Raw genomic sequence first — 12,502 nt, forward strand, 5'->3', positions numbered from 1 at the left:
TTGCATAAATCAAGTTTTCATGTTAATCATATTTTTTTAAGAATTGCGGGTGATTTTTAACATTTTCGTTGTACGGATCTATATCTTAAAAAAAATCCTGTAGCTTTCACATTGACTACTAATCCTAATAAAAGGCTGACACTTTCTGTTCTGTAGACAAAATCTTTCAGCAGTCATCTCATTATCATCACATTACAGTATTGCAATGAAAGGTAACACTATACTTAGATGACATAGGATCCGCCATTCACAATGCGTGATATCACAGCTCAACATCCCCCTTCCTCCCTGTCCCTGCGCAATAACCTCTGTACAGGTCATAGAGTATGCCCATGACTATAGAGGTCATTAGGCATATTCATTTTCACATTGTGGGATTACTCCCAGAGTAATCTGTGATATCATAGAGTAAAACATGTGACCTGCTGGAGTGCACAGTGATCCTGATCCAGCTGATGCAATCTCCTTCAACACACTCCATTATTGCTTAGTAGATTCAGCACAATCTGAGTATGCTCCAGTAATGATGAAGATATAGAGGACGTGCTCAAGAGATGCTCCTGACATTGATGAACAGCCAGAGCACATGTTCTGCACTCTGAGCATGCTCAAAATGTAAAAGAAAATATGCCTACTGCACCTTCTCCTGTCCATTGCATGAATAGCTCATGATTTTTGCTGTAAAGCATCTCTAAATGCTTTTAACTACAGTTCAGGCAAGATACCAGCCCACATCATCATGTACAGGCAATAGAATAACAAATCTACTGTCAGACAATAAAAGTAGATTAGAAAAACTAGGATAGATAAAACGGGAGATATTAGTCCACGACCATGCAGAGTTATCCTCAATCGCCAGTGTACCAATCCTAAACAACTGCCTGTGAGTTTCTAATCAATCTGTGACATTCCGGAGATCTCTGGAAATGTATCCAGGGACTCCTAATGCGTATAAACTTCTCCCGACCGTTCCTCTCCTCTGCCACTAACTCTTCCATAGTCATCAACTCATTAACTTCTAGCATCCGTTCGACTGTTGTCAGGATCTTTTGTGTTTTCCAATATCTAGGTATGACTGAGTATGCGGCATTTAGACAGGCATTGTTATTATTATAGGGAGGCTAGATGCCTGTTATGTTGTGGGGGTAGAACATAATTTAACCACGGGGTGCAGACCCTCAGAAGTCTCTTGTATCTGTCCTCTAGTATTGACATCAATTTTTCATTTATTAGGTACCAATTGATTCGACACTTAACCTCGGAGAAGTCTAGGGAGGCTTTGCGGCACAAATGGGCAATAGTGTGTTTTGTAGCTAGAAAAAGGAAGGAGGTTAGTTTCCTGGCGTCAGAAGGAATATTATCAATATGTTTATTTAATAAGGCCTCCCTGGGTTTTTTGCATACATTACAATTAGTTACTGAATATATTAAAGAGCATACTTGAATCCAAAGTCACTTTACCCGGGGGTATGACCACCATATGTGGAGCATGTTGCCTGGGGTCGAACAACCCCGGGAACAGTTGGGGCAGTAACCTCGACTGGGGGTTAGGTACCAACGCAATAGGATTTTATATGATGTTTCAAGCATTAGTATATTACGGGCGCTACCGTTGGTAGATTCCCAGATCTGGCACCAGTCCTCCTCCGATAAGCCTTCATCCATATCTTTCTCCCATCGTGAAACATAGGTTAACTGTGTTTGGTAGGGGGAATGGACCAGTCTAGAGTAAACCATCTGTCTTCAGCTTTATTAAGTAGGTTACCAAAAATTAGAGGACTGTTGGAAGAAAATATGACTGCAGGACCTCGCTATGATTTTTGTTTATTGTCTAGTACTATGAAAATCCATTGTATGCATAGGAGCTGTCTAAACAAAAACGATAGGCTCAAGACCTTATTACAAAGTTACTTCATTTTAAATGCATTGGCACAATAAAAAATGATCGCAGATCACTTAGCCTTTTACAATAACTCCATTAAAGAGGTTTTCCGGGGAAATACCATTGATGATGTAGCCTCAGGATAGGTCATCACTAGCTGATTAGCTGGGGGTCCGCCGCTCAGAAATTCTGGCCAATCAGCTGATTGGGCAACCACTGTCAGCACCGCAACACACAGGTATGAAGCGGGAGCTGCTGCATCGGCCGCTGTGTAGTGGCCAGCGCTTGTAACTGCAGACACAGCAGTCACTAAAATCAGTGGGAGCTGCACCTGCAGTTACAAGTGCCGGCCACTAGAAAGAGAAAGAAAACATTTTTAAATAGCTAAAAAATCTGATTTTACATTCTATGAGCATTTTATTTTCAGAATATATCATTGATATGATGTCATTTTCCATTAGCACTTTTTGAAGCTCAAGAAATCGAATTGTATCTACGACCTTTAAAATTTTACATCGCACATTTGGAAGAATCTAACTTTCCAGACATAGAAAGCTTCATCAGGCCTCTTTTTCATACCATTTTTCTTATATGGACCAATTCTTACCACTACTGCAGCCCTCAGCACATCATTGTTCTCTTGCAGGAGTTCTGCAACCTTCTCATTGATCGGGTAAGCAACCAAAACATCATGAATATCCACAAAGATACATAAAAGACTAACTGTATAGTGTATAATAGACCCGCCTACAGGACTATCTACTAAAAATTCAGTCATCATTCCCATTACTGTTTTGCAGTTATTTAAATAATTCCTTACCTGCCATTACGGACATTATGGTCCTAGTAGACACAGCAAATAATATAAAATTTACATACAGCTGTCTTTTCAGACTACTTGTCATAAGACTGAATTGGCTCTTAATGTAGATTTTAGATTAGCCATTGGAATACATACCTTAAAGCCTGCAAGTGGAGACTGGGACTCCCCCACTTATTAGGATAACAGGACCCCCTTCTCCACATGACAATCAAAAGCAGAAGGCTTGACCTTCTCTAAGAGCTAACCATGTGCTTGCCTATTTCCAGAACTCCCATAGAAAGCAAGAGAGAAAGCCACACACATGCGTGCCCAACTTCTGTGCGCTTTGTATCTTCCTATATGTACCTATAATGGGCTGCTTTGGATTGGCACACAGAGTCCTGATAAGTGGCAAGTCATAGTCAACATTTCCTGGAAATATGCTTTAACCCCTTAACGCCCCAAGACGTGCATTTACGTCCTGGCTGGAGGGCACTTAACTCAACAGGATGTAAACTTACGTCATAAGTGAGCCCACGCCATCCAGCAGCAGGAGCCAGCGGGGATAAATGAGAACAGCAATCCCTACTGTTAACCCCCAACAAGTCACGATCAATGTACATCGCAGCATGTAAATGGTTCACAGAAGGAGGCGCGCTGCCTCTCTGTGACGTCGTTGGCCCTCCATTACTGATGGGTTGCCATGGCAACCGGATGCCATACAGTGATGTCCTGCCCTGCTGCCCATGATCACTATTGTAAGCGATTATCCATCGCAGTACAGAAGTACTGCAATTAGCGATGAGCGAACGTACTCGTTTCGAGTAATTACTCGATCAAGCACCGCGATTTTCGAGTACTTCCGTACTCGGGTGAAAAGATTCGGGGGGGGGGGGCGGGGGGAGGCGTGGCGGTGCTGGGGGTAGCAGCGGGGAACAGGGGGGAGCCCTCTCTCCCCCCACTCCCCGCTGCAACCCCCCACTCACCCACGGCACCCCCCGAATCTTTTCGCCCGAGTACGGAAGTACTCGAAAATCGCGGCTCTCGGGCGGAAAAGGGGCGTGGCCGAGTAGGTTCGCTCATCTCTAACTGCAATGCATTATCATAGCAAACATAGTTTCCATAGTTCAAGTCCCCTATAGGGACATAAATAAGTAGTGTGTAAAAAAAAGCAAATAAAAACCTGTTTTGCGCAATTTCCTATTTAAATTTAAAAAAAAAAATTTTATCCCACATATTTGTTATTATTATATCCGTAGTGACTGGTACAATAAATTGAGCACAGCAAAATATAACCTAAAAAACATAAGCAAAATGCTTGTTTTGTTAAATTTTGCCTCCCAATAAAACACAATGAAAGGGATTTAAAAAGCCTTATTTACCCTAAAATGGTACCAGTAAAAATTATGGCTTGTCACGCTAAAAACAAACCCTCACTGAGCTCCATCCACGGATGAATAAAAAAGTTATGGGACTTTGAATGCAACAATGTAAAAGAAAAATAATTTTCACAAAAAAATGTTTTTTTTATTGTGCAAAAGTGGAAAAATCTAAAAAAATAAATTATTTTGGTATTGTCATAATTGCAGAAAACAATTATCATTTCATTAACAGTGTAAAAAAAAAATGGTACAATTGATGTGTTTTCCCTTCCTTCCTATCCAAAATAAAGTTGATAAAAGTTTTACAATACATTATATGTACCCAAAAATGATACCAATAAAAACGTAGGTTTGCCAAGCAAAAAAACAAGCTCTCATATGGCCATGGTGACGAAAAAATTGAAAAGTTATAGCTTTTGAAAAGTGTAGATGAAAATCCCTGAAAGATCTTTGTGTCTTTTGGACTAAAATAGGCCATGACCTTAAGGGGTTAAATGTGTATAGTTAAAATATGCCTCTAAGGTTCACTGTTTAATATATATGCTTACTTTCATGTTATCATTTATTTTTCTTTGCTATCAACTCTAAATATTAATGAAAATATCTGAAAGACTGAGAACTTCCTTATTCCCGAAGAGATCTTTAAAATAGAGTTAGAAGACGGCTTGGAAAGAGTCCAAATGGCCATTGACATGTTTAACTGCTTCAAGAAAACATATACATTATATGTCGAGAAAGTGTCCCTCTGTTCTGCAGACTCTGATATACTAAAAGTATGGGACTTCCCGTCCAACCTCGTGTTTTCAAGATTTGATAGTGTCCTGCAACGGCTACAGCATATTGAGGTAAGGTGTTTCATAATTTCTGATATATACAGTATATTGTGAATATACAAGCTATGCATATAGTACTGTGCAAAAGTCCAAGATGGTGTCACACTGGGGTGCACAGAGCCTACCTGTAAAATTCATACTGGGTGCCCACTGTACAGGTACATGCAAATATTACCTGATCTCCATTCAATAAACAAACATATCAAAATTCCAGAAAATCTGGCAACCTTGGATCGAATGCATAGAGATCCCGGGATTACATCACATTATATCATCTACTTAACCTCCATTCTAGTGACCGAATGGATTGATGCACGCAATTCAGACACGTATATCTGTTGATATGGATTCTTGACGACCTACTGATTTATGTTTTAAAATTTTATGTTGACCCCTTTGTTCTGTTCTACCCCTATATCTTTGTATTCCATTAGCCGCAATAGGCAAATGTTATTTTTTAATGGCAATATTTGGCCCCCTGCGAGGGGACGTTAGAATGTCAAAAGCCTATTACATGTATGACTACAAAATTTAATAAAACCCTTTGAAACTAAACAAACATATCAAAATGAGGTAGAGTTCCAATTAAAGATCGGAAGACCAGAAGGGGATTAGAAGGGAATGAAGATACTCACCAGAATGCACATGAAACACATATATATATGAACCCAAGGGCGTACCTAAAGGCTCAGGGGCCCGATTGCAAAAGTTCAGCTCAGGCCCCCACCCACCTGAACCCATGCCTAAATCCTGCACTACATGAAAATTTGTTTGTAGCTCCATTGATTTTAATGGGGTTACTCAGATCTGCGCTCGAACGCAGTGTTCCTAACGCCGCAGTTTTCAAGAGCTGTCTGTTCCAGTTTTGTGTTTTCACGTTTTTTAACGCACTTCCTTATGGGATGCATTAAAGATATGAAATAGATATATACTGTAGATAGATAGATAGATAGATAGATAGATAGATAGATAGATAGATAGGCAGGAGACAGACAAATGAGGTAGGTAGATAGATAGATAGATAGATAGATAGATAGATAGATAGATAGATAGATAGATAGATAGATAGATAGATAGATAGATAGATAGATTGATAGGCATGAGATAGATAGAGAGATATGAGATACATAGGCATGAGATAAGGCTGATTTACATGGGCCTTGCATAAACTTGCATACATGGGCCTTTGCATAAACTATTAAGTAGCTACTCAGGTACCAATTAAGTGTGCAAATGAAGCTTTCACTGAAAGCAGTAAATAGCCCGAGGGCTATTATCTGCACTCAGATCCTGGGGAAATAATGGAGAACTTCTGATAAGAGTGAAGGACGATTTTTAGGTTAGCCTGAATTTAACAATCAGCTAAATGGGCGCACATTTAGACGCACCGATTATCGCTAAAACGATCGCCGATTAATGATTTTTTAGCAATCATCGGCTGGTGTAAATGAGCCTATAGATAGAAAAATAGATATGAAATAAAAAGATAGATAAATAGGACATAGATCGATAGAAAGAAAGATAGGAGATAGATAGATAGATAGATAGATAGATAGATAGATAGACATGCGACAGACAGATAGATAGATATACAGTAACACACATAGATATGAGATAAATAGAAAATGGAATAGATAAATAGACAGGAGACAGACAGATAGATGAGACAGACAGAAGATAGATAGATATGAGATAGATGATAGATAGATAGTGAGATAGATAGACAGGAGACAGACAGATAGATGAGACAGACAGAAGATAGATAGATATGAGATAGATGATAGATAGATAGTGAGATAGATAGACAGGAGACAGACAGATAGATGAGACAGACAGAATATAGATAGATAATAGATAGATATTAGATAGATAGAGAGAGAAAGAGAGAGATAGGAGATAGATATTAGATAGAGATATATGCGATAGATATGAGAGATATATAGAGAGAGATATGAGATAAATAGATAAATAAATAGATAGTTTAGTCAAAAACTAAACAATGGCAGCGTTCACACACAATGATTATCGCTCATATGCCATTGTTTCAGCGAATTCTGAGCGATTTTCGTTGTGTGAAAAGGGGGCTTACGTTAGGGTGATCTTATCTCTCTCTGATCTTCACTCACAAATTCCTCACCACTGTATTCTTCATGTATTTCAATAGAAAAGTGGTTGTATTTGCTTATAGCCCAGTTTCAACTGAAGTATATGAAGAATACAGTGGGAAGGAATTGTAATCAGGCTGTTTCAGTAGGTAATAAAGCTGCCCTTGTGATAGCCCATTTTGCAGGGGAGGAGGACTGCAAGGATCCTAGAATGAGGAACTATCAGAATGTGAGGTCACAGAGGGGACACTATCAGTTTGTGAAGAGACTGAAGAAGCACTATTGTTTTTTGGAGACACAAAGGGGGCACTGTTGCTTTGTAGAGACATAGAGGGGGCACTTTTAGTTTGTGGTGGAACTTTTCATTTATGAGACACAAATTGAACACTATTGATTTGTGCAATATTCTTAGGAACACAGAGGAGCACTATTTTGTGGGGGAGCAGAGGTGGCACAGAGGTATTATTACTTTTATAGGGCACAAAGTGAGCATTATTACCTTGTAGGGGGTCACAAAGAAAAATTATTATTGTATGAGGGTTACAAAGTCCAGGACGACACGCGGATGGGCCAGCCAGAGCCACATACTATGTGCGCTCTCACTGCAGTACGAGGATACTTCCAGCAGATGATATCTCGTCTTACTGACAACAGTGTTCAAACTGGTTGTCAGCATCACCCTGGACTTGCTGGGATTGTTCCCAGCAAGAGAAACCACGTAACCTTGTAGATATGATACCTTTTAATGGCTAACAAAAATACATGATGTAATAGCGAGCTTGCGCACCAACACAGGGTTCTTCTTCAGGTTAATGGGCTTGCTGACTCTTTTAGTACCTTCCATATCGGAGAGAGCACATACACAGGGACTCTCCGGACGCAGCGCCCCTGCATGTCCGCTCTGCACTGGGTTGAGCCTTCACTAACCATAGTTTCCTGGTTGCCCCTCCTGCAGTCCTGGATGACACGCGGACAGGGGCGGCCAGAGCCACATAAAAATGCGCTCTCACTACGATACGAGATTACATCCAGTTGGAGAATATCTCGTCTTGTGGCAACAGAGTGTGCGTACTCCTGTCAGCATTACTCCAGGCTGCCTGAGACCTGAGGTGCACTCCATTCCGGAAGGAGTACTGTGCTCGTCGCTCCTCGTGGATACTCCGGTCCGGTTGAGCCATCTCTATTGTCCGGCTCTCCTGGTGCCCCACCCTGCAGTTCCCTGCAGCCAGACGTACCGCGGTGTCTGAGTTCATGATGACTCGCGAAGAGGGGCGGCCAGAGCCACGTGCTACGTGCGCTCTCGCTACAGTACGAGGTTTACATTCAGCCGGAGAATATCTCGTCCTACGAACGAGGGCTTGAACTGATGGTCAGCATTGCTCCAGGCTGCTGACACATGGGGTACTTCCCATTCGGAAGGAGTTCTTACACAGGGACTCTCCAGGCACATCTCTCCTGTGTCTGGTCTGGATCGGGTTGAGCCCTCCCTAGCGGTAGCTCTCTGCACCCCTCCTGCACTTCCCTGCAGGCGGCATAATGCAGTGTCCGTGTCCAGGACCAGAGCCACACACTATGTGTGCTGTCACTGCAATACGAGACTTATTCCCAGCGGAGAATATCTCGCTTTACAGGCAATGTTACTCAAGTTGACGGTTAGCCGTACTCCAGTCTCGATGAGACCTATGGTACCCTCCTTACTAGAAAGAGTACTTGCACGAGAATACCGTGCATGCATCGCTCCTCGTGCCGGACTGGGTTTAGCCTGTCCTAACAACTAGCTACTTTGTCGTTGACCACTTGCAGTTACCTGCACCCAGTCTACCGCAGTGGAGCCACATACTACGTGTGCTCACTACATTTGGGATCCACCCAGAATAAGTCTCGTCCTATGAACAAGATTGTCAAACGGCCTGTTGACTTTTCTCCGGCCTTGCTGAGACAGGTTGTACCTTCCAGATGGAAAGAGTAGTATTCATAGGAACTCTGCAAACACATTGCACCTCCTCCCCGCTCTGCAGCGGGTGAGCTTGAGCAACGGACCTTTACTTATCGAATATCTCTCCCGCGATGACTACCTGCAGTTCCTGCAGGCGAATTTACTGCAATCTCCAAGTATAGGAGAGCCGCAGGCTGGAGCCGTCCACAACCGCATTCTGTCTGCGTTCTCGCCATATACGACTGTGACGTGCACTCAGAGTCTCGTCTTCGCACAGTCTGGTCTATGTATAATGGCGATTTCGGGTCACAACTGTGACAGCGAGCCAAGGGGGCTATAGATATATCTGGAGAGCTTCCCTCGGGTAAGATCTATGACATGTTGATCTGCTGGGAGCCGCTCCCTTTCGGGCGGTCCCGGAACTGCAAGTCACCTTGTTTTTTTTTTGAGAAATCTGGATGGCTAGTTCTATCAGCCGCGTACGTTTGGACGTGGATAGCCTACAGGCATGATACGGTTGAGACAGAGTGCCCTGCTGCCCCGGTTGGGTGCAGAACAGCCCACGTTTTCCCTACATTGTGGATGGGCAGACGCAGGCCATAAGGAGAACACTAAGTCAGAGCAGTCCCTAATTTAGCTACTTGAGCATTTGCCAAGGATCGCACAAGGAAGTTTACACGTCCAACGGAGTTAAGTGGGACGGACCCAGGAGCACGCTGTGACCCTCTTGCTTTCTGCCTGCTTTATGCTTCCAGGAGACTGTGAGACATTCCATACTTGTACTGTTGGCAACCCTTGAGGGTCGTCCCTTCCCACTTCTGAAGTTACCTCAAAAGGGACCAGCGAGATTCCCGTACCGGTGTGCCCTTGCTGTACTGCCAACTGCTTGGGCCTAGTGGTTTCATGGATGGGCCATAAGGATACGCAGCATTAGAGCCATGCTGCGCTTAAGCTATGCGACCAGGGACCAGAGTTCGGTCCTGGAGCCCTAGGTCCCCCACATTCTGGTGGTAGTCAGCTGCAAAGATGACTCTTTCAAGATAGTCAAAGGGTAACCAGGAACCTTCCGTCGCAGGTTTTTTTCAGCGATGATCAACATGGGACTTCAACCAGAAGCATTGGCGTCCGGAATCATCCCGCTTCCTTCCTCGCAAGAGGACTGGGAAGGTAAGATTGACAACTTTGAGTTATATGGAAGCTGACGTACAACTAGGTTGAATGTGGGAAGACACGCAACTCCCTGAAGTTTTGACGCTGATGACTCCACAGCGTTGTTTTGGACGCTGACTTTGCACCGAAGGTTGTCATCAGGAGACGGTCATTATCGGCCTGTCATATATTCCCCTGCTGACGCTGGTATGGGGATCTACTTCAGTGCAGTATCAGGTGAGCACCTTTCTCGGTAGTGCCTCGTGCCGAGGAACGCTCCAGCGGCAAGTGGGCGCGGTCTGACTACGCAAGAGTACCTCTCTCAGGTAGCATTCTTCAGTCGCGCTGGCGCGCTGCTGGTGTTCTCGGCAAATCTGAGGGGAATCCTTGCACTGGCTCTGCCTCGTGACAGTACAAGGTTACAGTGCCAGGCAGTTATATTCTCAGGCCGGTTACGGCTCATAGTACTCGAACGGCGGGTGCCTCTTCGAAAGCTCCTTATCAGGAATTTTTTTCGACGGAAGACGGATGGGGCGATTACTTAGGCCCCTTTATGCTCTGTCTCTGAGCATGCTGAATGCCTAGTCATTCATTAATGTTAGTTGCAGTTAAGGAGCGGATTTGCTTCCTTACTCATGCGACTTCTCATATTTTCCCGCCCCCTTGGGTACTTCTCTAGAAAATCCCAAGGTCTTTGCTGTGTCCCCCAATGATAACAGACGAGAAAACTAGATTTTGTAGGAACTTACCGTAAAATCTTTTTCTCGTCTTGTTCATTGGGGGACACAGCACCCACCCAGTCTGGTATTAGGTATTAGTTGGAGAATCCTTTGTGCACTCACACACGGTGTTGGAATAAGTTACAGTTCGTAAGTATTGTTTTTTATTATCTATTATTGTAGATAGATAGTATTATTGTTGTATCCTACTGGCTGCTCCTACTGCTTGCATACAAACTGAGCTAGCACGATGCTTGCAGGAGGGGTATAGCTAGCAGGAGGAGTTAATACTTTTATGCTTAGTGTCGCCTCCTAGTGGCAGAAGCTATAGCCAAGGTCTTTGCTGTGTCCCCCAATGAACAAGACGAGAAAGAGATTTTACGGAAGTTCTTACAAAATCTAGTTTTATCGGCTCTGGACTTTATTTAAAAAAAGGCAGATCCTAATTAGAAGATTTGCATAGGATGTCAACATTCTCGAATAGAAATGCTGTGTGCTCTTTTTAATCTAGAACGAGGTACTGTGGATCTCTAGGTTCCAGTGCGGGGTCGTCCCTATCGGGACAATTGCCCCGCATTGCAGGCAGGTTTCCTGGGATTAGTTGTCTCATTAGTGTAGGGACTAGAGATGAGCGAGCGTACTCGGCCACACCCCTTTTTCGCCCGAGTACCGCGATTTTCGAGTACTTCCGTACTCGGGCGAAAAGATTTGGGGGCGCCGTGGGTGAGTGGGGGGTTGCAGCGGGGAGTGGGGGGGAGAGGGAGAGAGAGAGGGCTCCTCCCTGTTCCTCGCTGGTACCCCTCGCTCCGCCACGCCTCCCCCCGCCCCCCGGCGCCCCCCGAATCTTTTCACCCGAGTACGGAAGTACTCGAAAATTGCGGTGCTCGATCGAGTAATTACTCGTAACGAGTAGGTTCGCTCATCTCTAGTAGAGACCCGCAAGACAACGAGGACCCTTGAAGTGGGCTCGCGGGCTTAAGTATCTTGGCCAAAATACGAACTCATTTCTCGCATTGTATCTATTCCATCTGTTTATACATGCGGGTTTGCTTGGTGCGTGTTTGGAGCGTTTATCAGCCATTGGTTTGTGTTGGTCCATGAGTATGAAGTCCGTTCTGCAGTTCTGCTGATCGGTCTAGTTTCGCCAGTTCGTGAGTGTGAATGGTGTAACGTTTATGTCTGTTTCTCAGTCATTCCCATGTCCAGTTCGCAGTTCTGCAGTTCCTGTGCCGGTAAGACTTTGCAGAGTGTTCATGTCCCAGAATGACATTACACACTAAGAATACAAGGTCATAAATATACAAACAAAAAGGCCATATTTCTTTCTCAGAGGCAATTGATGACTAGAAGTAACCTCATTCTATCCCTAAGAGTCTGTTTACTGAATGAATAGAGTCTCCGTTATCATTATGCCCATGTACTCCAAGTATTATACAACATCTTAATGATCCTACCATTATGGTAAAAATAGTATAGTGATACATGTTACTAATCATTAGAGTTTTTGCAGACAGTAATACATATAATATATTCTCTGAATCCCTTGCCTGAGCTGGTCCTAGTTATTAACATGGTTATCAGAAAGCTATCTCTAAACCCCAGGTTGACATTGCGCATCTGCTGCATATTCATATAGAGGCTTTCACACCCATTGAATATTCATTTATGAAAATGGAGGCATTTCTAACTGTGCT

The sequence above is a fragment of the Eleutherodactylus coqui genome, chromosome 8 (assembly GCF_035609145.1).
Source record: "Eleutherodactylus coqui strain aEleCoq1 chromosome 8, aEleCoq1.hap1, whole genome shotgun sequence".
NCBI lineage: Eukaryota > Metazoa > Chordata > Amphibia > Anura > Eleutherodactylidae > Eleutherodactylus > Eleutherodactylus coqui.